The sequence below is a fragment of the Schistocerca gregaria genome, unplaced genomic scaffold (genome assembly GCF_023897955.1).
Source record: "Schistocerca gregaria isolate iqSchGreg1 unplaced genomic scaffold, iqSchGreg1.2 ptg000343l, whole genome shotgun sequence".
Lineage (NCBI taxonomy): Eukaryota > Metazoa > Arthropoda > Insecta > Orthoptera > Acrididae > Schistocerca > Schistocerca gregaria.
In genome coordinates, this window is record NW_026061807.1 from 808,734 (window position 1) to 823,831 (window position 15,098).

Sequence of the window (15,098 nt, forward strand, 5' to 3'; positions counted from 1 at the left end):
TTATCGTCTGCAAAGCTATGTCGCGTGTTGCCGTAGGCGGAAACAGGAAAAGCACCATAGTAGAACACAGATGGAGCTTCTCAGTTGATGTAATACCCAGTAAGAAGTAGTACAATTCAAGTTTTAGGTATCGATTATTGACTTTTTAGCTAGCTTTGGTGCCTTGGACATGAGCTAGGACCTTAAGATTCTGCATGAAATGAGGACTAGCAGCCGAGTAGCACGGGAGAATGTGAAAAGTGTTCATATGTAGTAAAAACCTGAGAAATTCGTCCGTTTTCGTCATTTGTTATCGAATCGACTTAAAGCCAGATCGCCACATTGGCCGCTCTTCTCTCTGAAACGCTTGTATTTATCGTCTGCAAGGCTATGTCGCGAGCTGCGGTATGCGGAGACACTAAAATCACCATAGTAGGAAACAGATGAAGCATCTAAGTTGATGTAATAGCCAGTAAGAAGTAATCCAATTCAAGTTTTGGGTATCGATTATTGACTTTTTAGCTGGCTTTGGTGCCTTGGACATGAGCTAGGACCTTAAGATTCAGCATGAAAGGAGGACTAGCAGCCGAGTTGCACGGGAGAATGTGAAAAGTGTTCATATGTAATAAAAGCCTGAGAAATCCGTCCGTCCTCGTCATTTGTTATCGAATCGACTTAAAGACAGATCGTCACATTGGCCGCTCTGCTCTCGGAAACGGTTGTACTTATCGTCTACTAAGCTATGTCGCGTGCTGCGGTATGCGGAGACACTAAAAGCACCATAGTAGAACACAGATGAAGCTTCTAAGTTAATGTAATAGCCAGTAAGAAGTAGTACAATTCAAGTTTTAGGTATCGATTATTGACTTTTTAGCTGGCTTTGGTGCCTTGGACATGAGCTAGGACCTTATGATTCTGCATGAAAGGAGGACTAGTAGCCGAGTTGCACGGGAGAATGTGAAAAGTCTTCATATGTAGTAAAAACCTGAGAAATCCGTCCGTTTTCGTCATTTGTTATCGAATCGACTTAAAGCTAGATCATCACATTGGCCGCTCTTCTCTCTGAAACGGTCGTACTTATCGTCTGCAAAGCTATGTCGCGTACTGCGGTATGTGGAGACACTAAAAGCACCATAGTAGAACACAGATGAACCTTCTAAGTTGATGTAATAGCCAGTAAGAAATAGTACAATTCAAGTTTTAGGTATCGATTATTGACTTTTTAGCTGGCTTTGGTGCCTTGGAGATGAGCTAGGACCTTAAGATTCAGCATGAAAGGAGGACTAGCAGCCGAGTTGCACGGGAGAATGTGAAAAGTGTTCATATGTAATAAAAACCTGAGAAATCCGTCCGTTTTCGTCATTTGTTATCGAATCGACTTAAGGCCAGATCGTTACATTGGCCGCTCTGCTCTCGGAAACGGTTGTACTTATCGTCTACTAAGCTATGTCGCGTGCTGCGGTATGCGGAGAAACTAAAAGCACCGTAGTAGAACACAGACGAAGCTTCTAAGTTGATGTAATAGCCAGGAAGAAGTAGTACAATTCAAGTTTTAGGTATCGATTATTGACTTTTTAGCTGGCTTTGGTGCCTTGGACATGAGCTAGGACCTTAACATTCTGCATGAAAGGATTACTACCAGCCGAGTTGCACGGGAGAATGTGAAAAGTGTTCATATGTAGTAAAAACCTTAGAAATCCGTCCGTTTTCGTCATTTGTTATCGAATCGACTTAAAGCCAGATCGTCACATTGGCCGCTCTTCTCTTTGAAACGGTTGTACTTATCGTCTGCAAAGCTATGTCGCGTGCTGCGGTATGCGGAGACACTAAAAGCACCATAGTAGAACACAGATGAAGGTTCTAAGTTGATGTAATAGCCAGTAAGAAGTAGTCCAATTCAAGTTTTAGGTATCGATTATTGACTTTTTAGCTTACTTTGGTGCCTTGGACATGAGCTAGAACCTTAAGATTCTGCATGAAAGGAGGACTAGCAGCCGAGTAGCACGGGAGAATGTGAAAAGTGTTCATATGTAGTAAAAACCTGATAAATCCGTCCGTTTTCGTCATTTGTTATCGAATCGACTTAAAGCCAGATCGTCACATTGGCCGCTCTTCTCTCTGAAACGGTTGTACTTATCGTCTACAAAGCATTGTCGCGTGCTGCGGTATGCGGAGACACTAAAAGCACCATAGTAGAACACAGATGAAGCTTCTAAGTTGATGTAATAGCCAGTAAGAAGTAGTACAATTCAAGTTTTAGGTATCGATTATTGACTTTTTGAATAGCTTTGATGCCTTGGACATGAGCTAGGACCTTAAGATTCTGCATGAAAGGAGGACTAGCAGCCGAGTAGCACGGGAGAATGTGAAAAGTGTTCATATGTAGTAAAAACCTGAGAAATCCGTCCGTTTTCGTCATTTGTTATCGAATCGACTTAAAGCCAGATCGTCACATTGGCCTCTCTTCTCACTTAAACGGGTGTACTTATCGACTGCAAAGCTATGTCGCGTGCTGCGGTATGTGGAGACACTAAAATTACCATAGTAGAACACAGATGAAGCATCTAAGTTGATGTAATAGCCAGTAAGAAGTAATCCAATTCAAGTTTTAGGTATCAATTATTGACTTTTTAGCTGGCTTTGGTGCCCTGGACATGAGCTAGGACCTTAAGATTCTGCATGAAAGGAGGACTAGCAGCCGAGTTGCACGGGAGAATGTGAAAAGTGTTCATATGTAATAAAAACCTGAAAAATCCGTCCGTTTTCGTCAATTGTTATCGAATCGACTTAAAGCCAGATAGTCACATTGGCCGCTCTTCTCTCCGAAACGCTTGTACTTATCGTCTGCAAAGCTATGTTGCATGCTGCTGTATGCTGAGATACTACAAGCAGCATAGTAGAACACAGATGAGGCTTCTAAGTTGATGTAATAGCCAGTAAGAAGTAGTACAATTCAAGTTTTAGGTATCGATTATTGACTTTTTAGCTAGCTTTGGTGCCTTGGACATGAGCTAGGACCTTAAGATTCTGCATGAAAGGAGGACTAGCAGCCGAGTTGCACGGGAGAATGTGAAAAGTGTTCATATGTAGTAAAAACCTGAGAAATCCGTCCGTTTTCGTCATTTGTTATCGAATCGACTTAAAGCCAGATCGTCACATTGGCCGCTCTTCTCTCTGAAACGGGTGTACCTAACGTCTGCAAAGCTATGTCGCGTGCTGCGGTATGTGGAGACACTAAAATTACCTTAGTAGAACACAGATGAAGCATCTAAGTTGATGTAATAGCCAGTAAGAAGTAATCCAATTCAAGTTTTGGGTATCGATTATTGACTTTTTAGCTGGCTTTGGTGCCTTGGACATGAGCTAGGACCTTAAGATTCTGCATGAAAGGAGGACTAGCAGCCGAGTTGCACGGGAGAATGTGAAAAGCGTTCATATGTAATAAAAACCTGAGAAATCCGTCCGTTTTCGTCATTTGTTATCGAATCGACTTAAAGCCAGATCGTCACATTGGCCGCACTTCTCTCTGAAACGGTTGTACTTATCGTCTACTAAGCTATGTCGCGTGCTGCGGTATGCGGAGACACTAAAAGCACCATAGTAGAACACAGATGACGCTTCTAAGTTAATGTAATAGCCAGTAAGAAGTAGTACAATTCAAGTTTTAGGTATCGATTATTGACTTTTTAGCTGGCTTTGGTGCCTTGGACATGAGCTAGGACCTTACGATTCTGCATGATAGGAGGACTAGCAGCCGAGGTGCACGGGAGAATGTGAAAAGTGTTCATATGTAGTAAAAACCTGAGAAATCCGTCCGTTTTCGTCATTTGTTATCGAATCGACTTAAAGCCAGATCGTCACATTGGCCGCTCTTCTCTCTGAAACGGTTGTACTTATCGTCTGCAAAGCTATGTCGCGTACTGCGGTATGTGGAGACACTAAAAGCACCATAGTAGAACACAGATGAACCTTCTAAGTTGATGTAATAGCCAGTAAGAAATAGTACAATTCAAGTTATAGGTATCGATTATTGACTTTTTAGCTGGCTTTGGTGCCTTGGACATGAGCTAGGACCTTAAGATTCTGCATGAAAGGAGGACTAGCAGCCGAGTTGCACGAGAGAATGTGAAAAGTGTTCATATGTAGTAAAAACCAGAGAAATCCGTCCGTTTTCGTCACTTGTTATCGAATCGACTTAAAGCCAGATCGTCACATTGGCCTCTCTTCTCTCTTAAACGGGTGTACTTATCGACTGCAAAGCTATGTCGCGTGCTGCGGTATGTGGAGACACTAAAATTACCATAGTAGAACACAGATGAAGCATCTAAGTTGATGTAATAGCCAGTAAGAAGTAATCCAATTCAAGTTTTAGGTATCAATTATTGACTTTTTAGCTGGCTTTGGTGCCCTGGACATGAGCTAGGACCTTAAGATTCTGCATGAAAGGAGGACTAGCAGCCGAGTTGCACGGGAGAATGTGAAAAGTGTTCATATGTAATAAAAACCTGAGAAATCCGTCCGTTTTCGTCATTTGTTATCGAATCGACTTAAAGCCAGATCGTCACATTGGCCGCTATTCTCTCCGAAACGCTTGTACTTATCGTCTGCAAAGCTATGTCGCGTGCTGCGGTATGCGGAGACACTAAAATAACCATAGTAGAACACAGACCAAGCTTCTAAGTTGATGTAATAGCCAGTAAGAAATAGTACAGTTCAAGTTTTAGGTATCTATTATTGACATTTTTAGCTGGCTTAGGTGCCTTGGACATGAGCTAGGACCTTAAGATTCAGCATGAAAGGAGGACTAGCAGCCGAGTAGCACGGGAGAATGTGAAAAGTGTTCATATGTAGTAAAAACCTGAGAAATTCGTCCGTTTTCGTCATTTGTTATCGAATCGACTTAAAGCCAGATCGTCACATTGGCCGCTCTTCTCTCTGAAACAGTTGTACTTATCGTCTGCAAAGCTATGTTGCGTGCTGCGGTCTGCTGAGACACTAAAAGCACCATAGTAGAACACAGATGAAGCTTCTAAGTTGACGTAATAGCCAGTAGGAAGAAGTAGAATTCAAGTTTTAGGTATCGATTATTGACTTTTTAGCTGGCTTTGGTACCTTGGACATGAGCTAGGACCTTAAGATTCTGCATGAAAGGAGGACTAGCGGCCGAGTTGCACGGGAGAATGGGAAAAGTGCTCATATGTAGTAAAAACCTGAGAAATCCGTCCGTTTTCGTCATTTGTTATCGAATCGACTTAAAGCCAGATCGTCACATTGGCCGCTCTTCTCTCTGAAACGGTTGTACTTATCGTCTGCAAAGCTATGTCGCGTGCTGCGGTATGCGGACTCACTAAAAGCACCATAGTAGAACACAGATGAAGCTTCTAAGTTGATGTAATAGCCAGTAAGAAGTAGTACAATTAAAGTTTTAGGTATCGGTTAATGACTTTTACCCTTCTTTGGTGACTTGGACACGAGCTAGGAAATTAAGATTTTGCATGAAGGAGGACTATCAGCCGAGTTGTACGGGAGAATGTGAAAAGTGTTCATGTGTAGTAAAAACCTGAGAAATCCGTCCGTTTACGTCATTTGTTATAGAATCGACTTAAAGCCAGATCGTCACATTGGCCGCTCTTCTCTCTGAAACGGTTGTACTTATCGTCTGCAAAGCTATGTCGCTTGCTGCGGTAAGCGGAGACACTAAAATCACCATAGTAGAACACAGATGAAGCTTCTAAGTTGACGTAATAGCCAGGAAGAAGTAGTACAATTCAAGTTTTAGGTATCGATTATTGACTTTTTAGCTGGCTTTGGTGCCTTGGACATGAGCTAGGACCTTAACATTTTGCATGAAAGGAGGACTAGCAGCCGATTTGCATGGGAGAATGTGAAAAGTGTTCATATGTAGTAAAAACCCGAGAAATCCGTCCGTTTTCGTCATTTGTTATCGAATCGACTTAAAGCCAGATCGTCACATTGGCCGCTCTTCTCTCTGTAACGGTTGTACTTGTCGTTTGCAAAGCTATGTCGCGTGCTGCGGTAAGCTGAGACACTATAAGCACCATAGTAGAACACAGATCAAGCTTCTAAGTTGATGTAATAGCCAGTAAGAAGTAGTACAATTCAAGTATTAGGTATTGAATATTGAATTTTTAGCTGGCTTTGGTGCCTTGGACATGAGCTAGGACCTTAAGATTCTGCATGAAAGGAGGACTAGCACTTGAGTTGCACGGGAGAATGTGAAAAGTGTTCATATGTAGTAAAAACCTGAGAAATCCGTCCGTTTTCGTCATTTGTTATCGAATCGACTTAAAGCCAGATCGTCACATTGGCCGCTCTTCTCTCTGAAACGGTTGTACTTATCATCTGCAAAGCTATGTCGCGTGCTGCGGTATGCGGAGACTCTAAAAGCACCATAGTAGAACACAGATGAAGCTTCTAAGTTGATGTAATAGCCAGTAAGAAGTAGTACAATTCAAGTTTTAGGTACTGATTATTTACTTTTTAGCTGGCTTTGGTGCCTTGGACATGAGCTAGGGCCTTAAGATTCTGCATGAAAGGGGGACTAGAAGCCGCGTTGCACGGGAGAATGTGAAATGTGTTCATATGTAGTAAAAACCTGAGAAATCCGTCCGTTTTCGTCATTTGTTATCGAATCGACTTAAAGCCCGATCGTCACATTGGCCGCTCTTCTCTCTGAAACGGTTGTACTTATCGTCTGCAAAGCTATGTCGCATGCTGCGGTATGCTGAGACACTACAAGCAGCATAGTAGAACACAGATGAAGCTTCTAAATTGATGTAATAGCCAGTAAGAAGTAGTACAATTCAAGTTTTAGGTATCGATTATTGACTTTTTAGCTGGCTTTGTTGCCTTGGACATGAGCTGGGACCTTAACATTCTGCATGAAAGGTGGACTGTCAGCCGAGTTGCACGGGAGAATGTGAAAAGTGTTCATATGTAGTAAAAACCTTAGAAATCCGTCCATTTTCGTCATTTGTTATCGAATCGACTTAAAAACAGATCGTCACATTGGCCGCTCTTCTCTCCGAAACGCTTGTACTTATCGTCTGCAAAGCTATGTCGCGTGCTGCGGTATCCGGAGACACTGCACTCACCATAGTAGAACACAGTTCAAGCTTCTAAGTTGATGTAATAGCCAGTAAGAAGTAGTACAATTCAAGTTCTAGGTATCGATTATTGGCTTTTTAGCTGGCTTTGGTGCCTTGGACATGAGCTAGGACCTTAAGATTCTGCATGAAAGGAGGACTAGCAGCCGAGTTGCAGGGGAGAATGTGAAAAGTGTTCATATGTAGTAAAAACCTGAGAAATCCGTCCGTTTTCGTCATTTGTTATCGAATCGACTTAAAGCCAGATCGTCACATTGGCCGCTCTTGTCTCTGAAACGGTTGTACTTATCGTCTGGAAAGCTATGCCGCATGTTGCCGTAGGCGGAAACAGGAAAAGCACCATAGTAGAACACAGATGAAGCTTCTAAGTTGATGTAATAGCCAGTAAGAAGTAGTCCAATTCATGTTTTAGGTATCGATTATTGACTTTTTAGCTGGCTTTGGTGCCTTGGACATGAGCTAGGACCTTAATATTCTGCATGAAAGGAGGACTAGCAGCCGAGTTGCATGGGAGAATGTGAAAAGTGTTCATATGTAGTAAAAACCTGAGAAATCAGTCCATTTTCGTCATTTGTTATCGAATCGACTTAAAGCCAGATCGTCACATTGGCCGCTCTTCTCTCTGAAAAAGTTGTACTTATCGTCTGCAAAGCTATGTCGCGTGCTGCGGTATGCGGAGACACTAAAAGCACCATAGTAGAACACAGATGAAGCTTCTAAGTTGATGTAATAGCCAGTAAGAAGTAGTACAATTAATGTTTTAGGTATCGGTTAATGACTTTTTACCCTTCTTTGGTGCCTTGGACACGAGCTAGGAAATTAAGATTTTGCATGAAGGAGGACTAGCAGCCGAGTTGCACGGGAGAATGTGAAAAGTGTTCATATGTAGTAAAAACCCGAGAAATCCGTCCGTTTTCGTCATTTGTTATCGAATCGACTTAAAGCCAGATCGTCACATTGGCCGCTCTTCTCTCTGAAACGGTTGTACTTATCGTCTACAGAGCTATGTCGCGTGCTGCAATATGCGGAGACACTAAAAGCACCATAGTAGAACACAGATGATGCTTCTAAGTTGATGTAATAGCCAGTAAGAAGTAGTCCAATTCAAGATTTACGTATCGATTATTGACTTTTTAGCTGGCTTTGGTGCCTTGGACATGAGCTAGGACCTTAAGATTCTGCATGAAAGGAGGACTAGCAGCCGAGTTGCACGGGAGAATGTGAAAAGTGTTCATAAGTAGTAAAAACCTGAGATATTCGTCCGTTTTCGTCATTTGTTTTCGAATCGACTTAAAGCCAGATCGTCACATTGGCCGCTCTTCTCTCTGAAACGCTTGTACTTATCGTCTGCAAAGCTATGTCGCATGCTGCGGTATGCTGAGACACTACAAGCAGCATAGTAGAACACAGATGAAGCTTCTAAGTTGATGTAATAGCCAGTAAGAAGTAGTAGAATTCAAGTTTTAGGTATCGATTATTGACTTTTTAGCTGCCTTTGTTGCCTTGGACATGAGCTAGGACCTTAAGATTCTGCATGAAAGGAGGACTAGCAGCCGAGTTGCAAGGGAGAATGTGAAAAGTGTTCATATGTAGTAAAAACCTGAGAAATCCGTCCGTTTTCGTCATTTGTTATCGATCGACTTAAAGCCAGATCGTCACATTGGCCGCTCTTCTCTCTGAAACGGTTGTACTTCTCGTCTGCAAAGCTATGTCGCTTACTGCGGTATGTATAGACACTAAAAGCACCATAGTAGAACACAGATGAACCTTCTAAGCTGATGTAATAGCCAGTAAGAAGTAGTACAATTCAAGTTTTAGGTATCGATTATTGACTTTTTAGCTGGCTTTGGTGCCTTGGACATGAGCTAGGCCCTTAAGATTGTGCATGAAAGGCGGACTAGCAGCCGAGTTGCACGGGAGAATGTGAAAAGTGTTCATATGTAGTAAAAACCTGAGAAATCCGTCCGTTTTCGTCATTTGTTATCGAATCGATTTAATGCCAGATCGTCACATTGGCCGCTCTTCTCTCTGAAACGGGTGTACTTATCGTCTGCAAAGCTATGTCGCGTGCTGCGGTATGTGGAGACACTAAAATTACCATAGTAGAACACAGATGAAGCATCTAAGTTGATGTAATAGCCAGTAAGAAGTAATCCAAATCAAGTTTTTGGTATCGATTATTGACTTTTTAGCTGGCTTTGGTGCCTTGGACATGAGCTAGTACCTTAAGATTCAGCATGAAAGGAGGACTAGCAGCCGAGTTGCACGGGAGAATGTGAAAAGTGTTCATATGTAGTAAAAACCTGAAAAATCCGTCTGTTTCGTCATTTGTTATCGAATCGACTTAAAGCCAGATCGTCACATTGGCCGCTCTTCTCTCTGATACGCTTGTACTTTTCGTCTGCAAAACTATGTCGCGTGCTGCGGTATGTGGAGACACTAAAAGCAGCATAGCAGAACACAGATGAAGCTTCTAAGTTGATGTAATAGCCAGTAAGAAGTAGTAAAATTCAAGTTTTAGGTATCGATTATTGACTTTTTAGCTGGCTTTGTTGCCTTGGACATGAGCTAGGACCTTAACATTCTGCATGAAAGGAGGACTAGCAGCCGAGTTGCACGGGAGAATGTGAAAAGTGTTCATATGTAGTAAAAACCTGAGAAATCCGTCCGTTTTCGTCTTTTGTTATCGAATCGACTTAAAGCCAGATCGTCACATTGGCCGCTCTTGTCTCTGAAACGGTTGTACTTATCGTCTGCAAAGCTATGTCGCGTGTTGCCGTAGGCGGAAACAGGAAAAGCACCATAGTAGAACACAGATGAAGCTTCTAAGTTGATGTAATAGCCAGTAAGAAGTAGTCCAATTCAAGTTTTAGATATCGATTATTGACTTTTTAGCTGGCTTTGGTGCCTTGGACATGAGCTAGGACCTTAAGATTCTGCATGAAAGGAGGACTAGCAGCCGAGTTGCACGGGAGAATGTGAAAAGTGTTCATATGTAGTAAAAACCTGAGAAATCCGTCCGTTTTCGTCATTTGTTATCGAATCGACTTAAAGCCAGATCGTCACATTGGCCGCTCTTCTCTCTGAAACGCTTGTACTTATCGTCTGCAAAGCTATGTCGCGTGCTGCGGTATGTGGAGACACTAAAAGCACCATAGTAGAACACAGATGAAGCTTCTAAGTTGATGTAATAGCCAGTAAGAAGTAGTACAATTCAAGTTTTAGGTATCGATTATTGACTTTTTAGCTGGCTTTGTTGCCTTGGACATGAGCTAGGACCTTAAGATTCTGCATGAAAGGAGGACTAGCAGCCGAGTTGCATGGGAGAATGTGAAAAGTATTCATATGTAGTAAAAACCTGAGAAATCAGTCCATTTTCGTCATTTGTTATCGAATCGACTTAAAGCCAGATCGTCACATTGGCCGCTCTTCTCTCTGAAAAAGTTGTACTTATCGTCTGCAAAGCTATGTCGCGTGCTGCGGTATGCGGAGACACTAAAAGCACCATAGTAGAACACAGATGAAGCTTCTAAGTTGATGTAATAGCCAGTAAGAAGTAGTACAATTAATGTTTTAGGTATCGGTTAATGACTTTTTACCCTTCTTTGGTGCCTTGGACACGAGCTAGGAAATTAAGATTTTGCATGAAGGAGGACTAGCAGCCGAGTTGCACGGGAGAATGTGAAAAGTGTTCATATGTAGTAAAAACCCGAGAAATCCGTCCGTTTTCGTCATTTGTTATCGAATCGACTTAAAGCCAGATCGTCACATTGGCCGCTCTTCTCTCTGAAACGGTTGTACTTATCGTCTACAGAGCTATGTCGCGTGCTGCAATATGCGGAGACACTAAAAGCACCATAGTAGAACACAGATGATGCTTCTAAGTTGATGTAATAGCCAGTAAGAAGTAGTCCAATTCAAGATTTACGTATCGATTATTGACTTTTTAGCTGCCTTTGGTGCCTTGGACATGAGCTAGGACCTTATTATTCTGCACGAAAGGAGGACTAGCAGCCGAGTTGCATGGGAGAATGTGAAAAGTGTTCATATGTAGTAAAAACCTGAGAAATCAGTCCACTTTCGTCATTTGTTATCGAATCGACTTAAAGCCAGATCGTCACATTGGCTGCTCTTCTCTCTGAAAAAGTTGTACTTATCGTCTGCAAAGCTATGTCGCGTGCTGCGGTATGCGGAGACACTAAAAGCACCATATTAGAACACAGATGAAGCTTCCAAGTTGATGTAATAGCCAGTAAGATGTAGTACAATTCAAGTTTTAGGTATCGATTATTGACTTCTTAGCTGGCCTTGGTGCCTTGGACATGAGCTAGGACCTTAAGATTCTGCATGAAAGGAGGACTAGCACTTGAGTTGCACGGGAGAATGTGAAAAGTGTTCATATGTAGTAAAAACCTGAGAAATCCGTCCGTTTTCGTCATTTGTTATCGAATCGACTTAAAGCCAGATCGTCACATTGGCCGCTCTTCTCTCTGAAACGGTTGTACTTATCGTCTGCAAAGCTATGTCGCGTGCTGCGGTATGCGGAGACTCTAAAAGCACCATAGTAGAACACAGATGAAGCTTCTAAGTTGATGTAATAGCCAGTAAGAAGTAGTACAATTCAAGTTTTAGGTACTGATTATTTACTTTTTAGCTGGCTATGGTGCCTTGGACATGAGCTAGGACCTTAAGATTCTGCATGAAAGGGGGACTAGAAGCCGCGTTGCACGGGAGAATGTGAAATGTGTTCATATGTAGTAAAAACCTGAGAAATCCGTCCGTTTTCGTCATTTGTTATCGAATCGACTTAAAGCCCGATCGTCACATTGGCCGCTCTTCTCTCTGAAACGGTTGTACTTATCGTCTGCAAAGCTATGTCGCATGCTGCGGTATGCTGAGACACTACAAGCACCATAGTAGAACACAGATGAACCTTCTAAGCTGATGTAATAGCCAGTAAGAAGTAGTACAATTCAAGTTTTAGGTATCGATTATTGACTTTTTAGCTAGCTTTGGTGCCTTGGACATGAGCTAGGACCTTAAGATTGTGCACGAAAGGCGGACTAGCAGCCGAGTTGCACGGGAGAATGTGAAAAGTGTTCATATGTAGTAAAAACCTGAGAAATCCGTCCGTTTTCGTCATTTGTTATCGAATCGATTTAAAGCCAGATCGTCACATTGGCCGCTCTTCTCTCTGAAACGGGTGTACTTATCGTGTGCAAAGCTATGTCGCGTGCTGTGGTATGTGGAGACACTAAAATTACCATAGTAGAACACAGATGAAGCATCTAAGTTGATGTAATAGCCAGTAAGAAGTAATCCAAATCAAGTTTTAGGTATCGATTATTGACTTTTTAGCTGGCTTTGGTGCCTTGGACATGAGCTAGTACCTTAAGATTCAGCATGAAAGGAGGACTAGCAGCCGAGTTGCACGGGAGAATGTGAAAAGTGTTCATATGTAGTAAAAACCTAATAAATCCGTCTGTTTTCGTCATTTGTTATCGAATCTACTTAAAGCCATATCGTCACATTGGCCGCTCTTCTCTCTGATACGCTTGTACTTATCGTCTGCAAAGCTATGTCGCGTGCTGCGGTATGTGGAGACACTAAAAGCAGCATAGTAGAACACAGATGAAGCTTCTAAGTTGATGTAATAGCCAGTAAGAAGTAGTACAATTCAAGTTTTAGGTATCGATTATTGACTTTTTTGCTGGCTTTGTTGCCTTGGACATGAGCTAGGACCTTAACATTCTGCATGAAAGGTGGACTGTCAGCCGAGTTGCACGGGAGAATGTGAAAAGTGTTCATATGTAGTAAAAACCTTAGAAATCCGTCCATTTTCGTCATTTGTTATCGAATCGACTTAAAGCCAGATCGTCACATTGGCCGCTCTTCTCTCCGAAACGCTTGTACTTATCGTCTGCAAAGCTATGTCGCGTGCTGCGGTATCCGGAGACACTGCACTCACCATAGTAGAACACAGTTCAAGCTTCTAAGTTGATGTAATAGCCAGTAAGAAGTAGTACAATTCAAGTTTTAGGTATCGATTATTGGCTTTTTAGCTGGCTTTGGTGCCTTGGACATGAGCTAGGACTTTAAGATTCTGCATGAAAGGAGGACTAGCAGCCGAGTTGCAGGGGAGAATGTGAAAAGTGTTCATATGTAGTAAAAACCTGAGAAATCCGTCCGTTTTCGTCATTTGTTATCGAATCGACTTAAAGCCAGATCGTCACATTGGCCGCTCTTGTCTCTGAAACGGTTGTACTTATCGTCTGGAAAGCTATGCCGCATGTTGCCGTAGGCGGAAACAGGAAAAGCACCATAGTAGAACACAGATGAAGCTTCTAAGTTGATGTAATAGCCAGTAAGAAGTAGTCCAATTCAAGTTTTAGATATCGATTATTGACTTTTTAGCTGTCTTTGGTGCCTTGGACATGAGCTAGGACCTTAAGATTCTGCATGAAAGGAGGACTAGCAGCCGAGTTGCAGGGGAGAATGTGAAAAGTGTTCATATGTAGTAAAAACCTGAGAAATCCGTCCGTTTTCGTCATTTGTTATCGAATCGACTTAAAGCCAGATCGTCACATTGGCCGCTCTTCTCTCTGAAACGCTTGTACTTATCGTGTGCAAAGCTATGTCGCGTGCTGCGGTATGTGGAGACACTAAAAGCACCATAGTAGAACACAGATGAAGCTTCTAAGCTGATGTAATAGCCAGTAAGAAGTAGTCGAATTCAAGTTTTAGGTATCGATTATTGACTTTTTAGCTGGCTTTGGTGCCTTGGACATGAGCTAGGACCTTAAGATTCTGCATGAAAGGAGGACTAGCAGCCGAGTTGCACGGGAGAATGTGAAAAGTTTTCATATGTAGTAAAAACCTGAGAAATCCGTCCGTTTTCGTCATTTGTTATCGAATCGTCTTAAAGCCAGATCGTCACATTGCCCGCTGTGCTCTCGGAAACGGTTGTACTTATCGTCTGCAAAGCTATGTCGCGTGCTGCGGTATGTGGAGACACTAAAATCACCATAGTAGAACACAGATGAAGCTTCTAAGTTGATGTAATAGCCAGTAAGAAGTAGTACAATTCTAGTTTTAGGTATCGATTATTGACTTTTTAGCTGGCTTAGTTGCCTTGGACATGAGCTAGGACCTTAAATTTCTGCATGAAAGGAGGACTAGCAGCCGCGTTACACGGGAGAATGTGAAAAGTGTTCATATGTAGTAAAAACCTTAGAAATCCTCCCGTTTTCGTCATTTGTTATCGAATCGACTTAAAGCCAGATCGTCACATTGGCCGCTCTTCTCTCTGAAACGCTTGTACTTATCGTCTGCAAAGCTATGTCGCGTGCTGCGGTATGCGGAGACACTAAAATCACCATAGTAAAACACAGATGAAGCTTTTAAGTTGATGTAATAGCCAGTAAGAAGTAGTACAATTCATGTTTTAGGTATCGATTATTGACTTTTTAGCTGGCTTTGGTGCCTTGGACATGAGCTAGGACCTTAATATTCTGCATGAAAGGAGGACTAGCAGCCGAGTTGCATGGGAGAATGTGAAAAGTGTTCATATGTAGTAAAAACCTGAGAAATCAGTCCATTTTCGTCATTTGTTATCGAATCGACTTAAAGCCAGATCGTCACATTGGCCGCTCTTCTCTCTGAAAAAGTTGTACTTATCGTCTGCAAAGCTATGTCGCGTGGTGCGGTATGCGGAGACACTAAAAGCACCATAGTAGAACACAGATGAAGCTTCTAAGTTGATGTAATAGCCAGTAAGAAGTAGTACAATTAATGTTTTAGGTATCGGTTAATGACTTTTTACCCTTCTTTGGTGCCTTGGACACGAGCTAGGAAATTAAGATTTTGCATGAAGGAGGACTAGCAGCCGAGTTGCACGGGAGAATGTGAAAAGTGTTCATATGTAGTAAAAACCCGAGAAATCCGTCAGTTTTCGTCATTTGTTATCGAATCGACTTAAAGCCAGATCGTCAC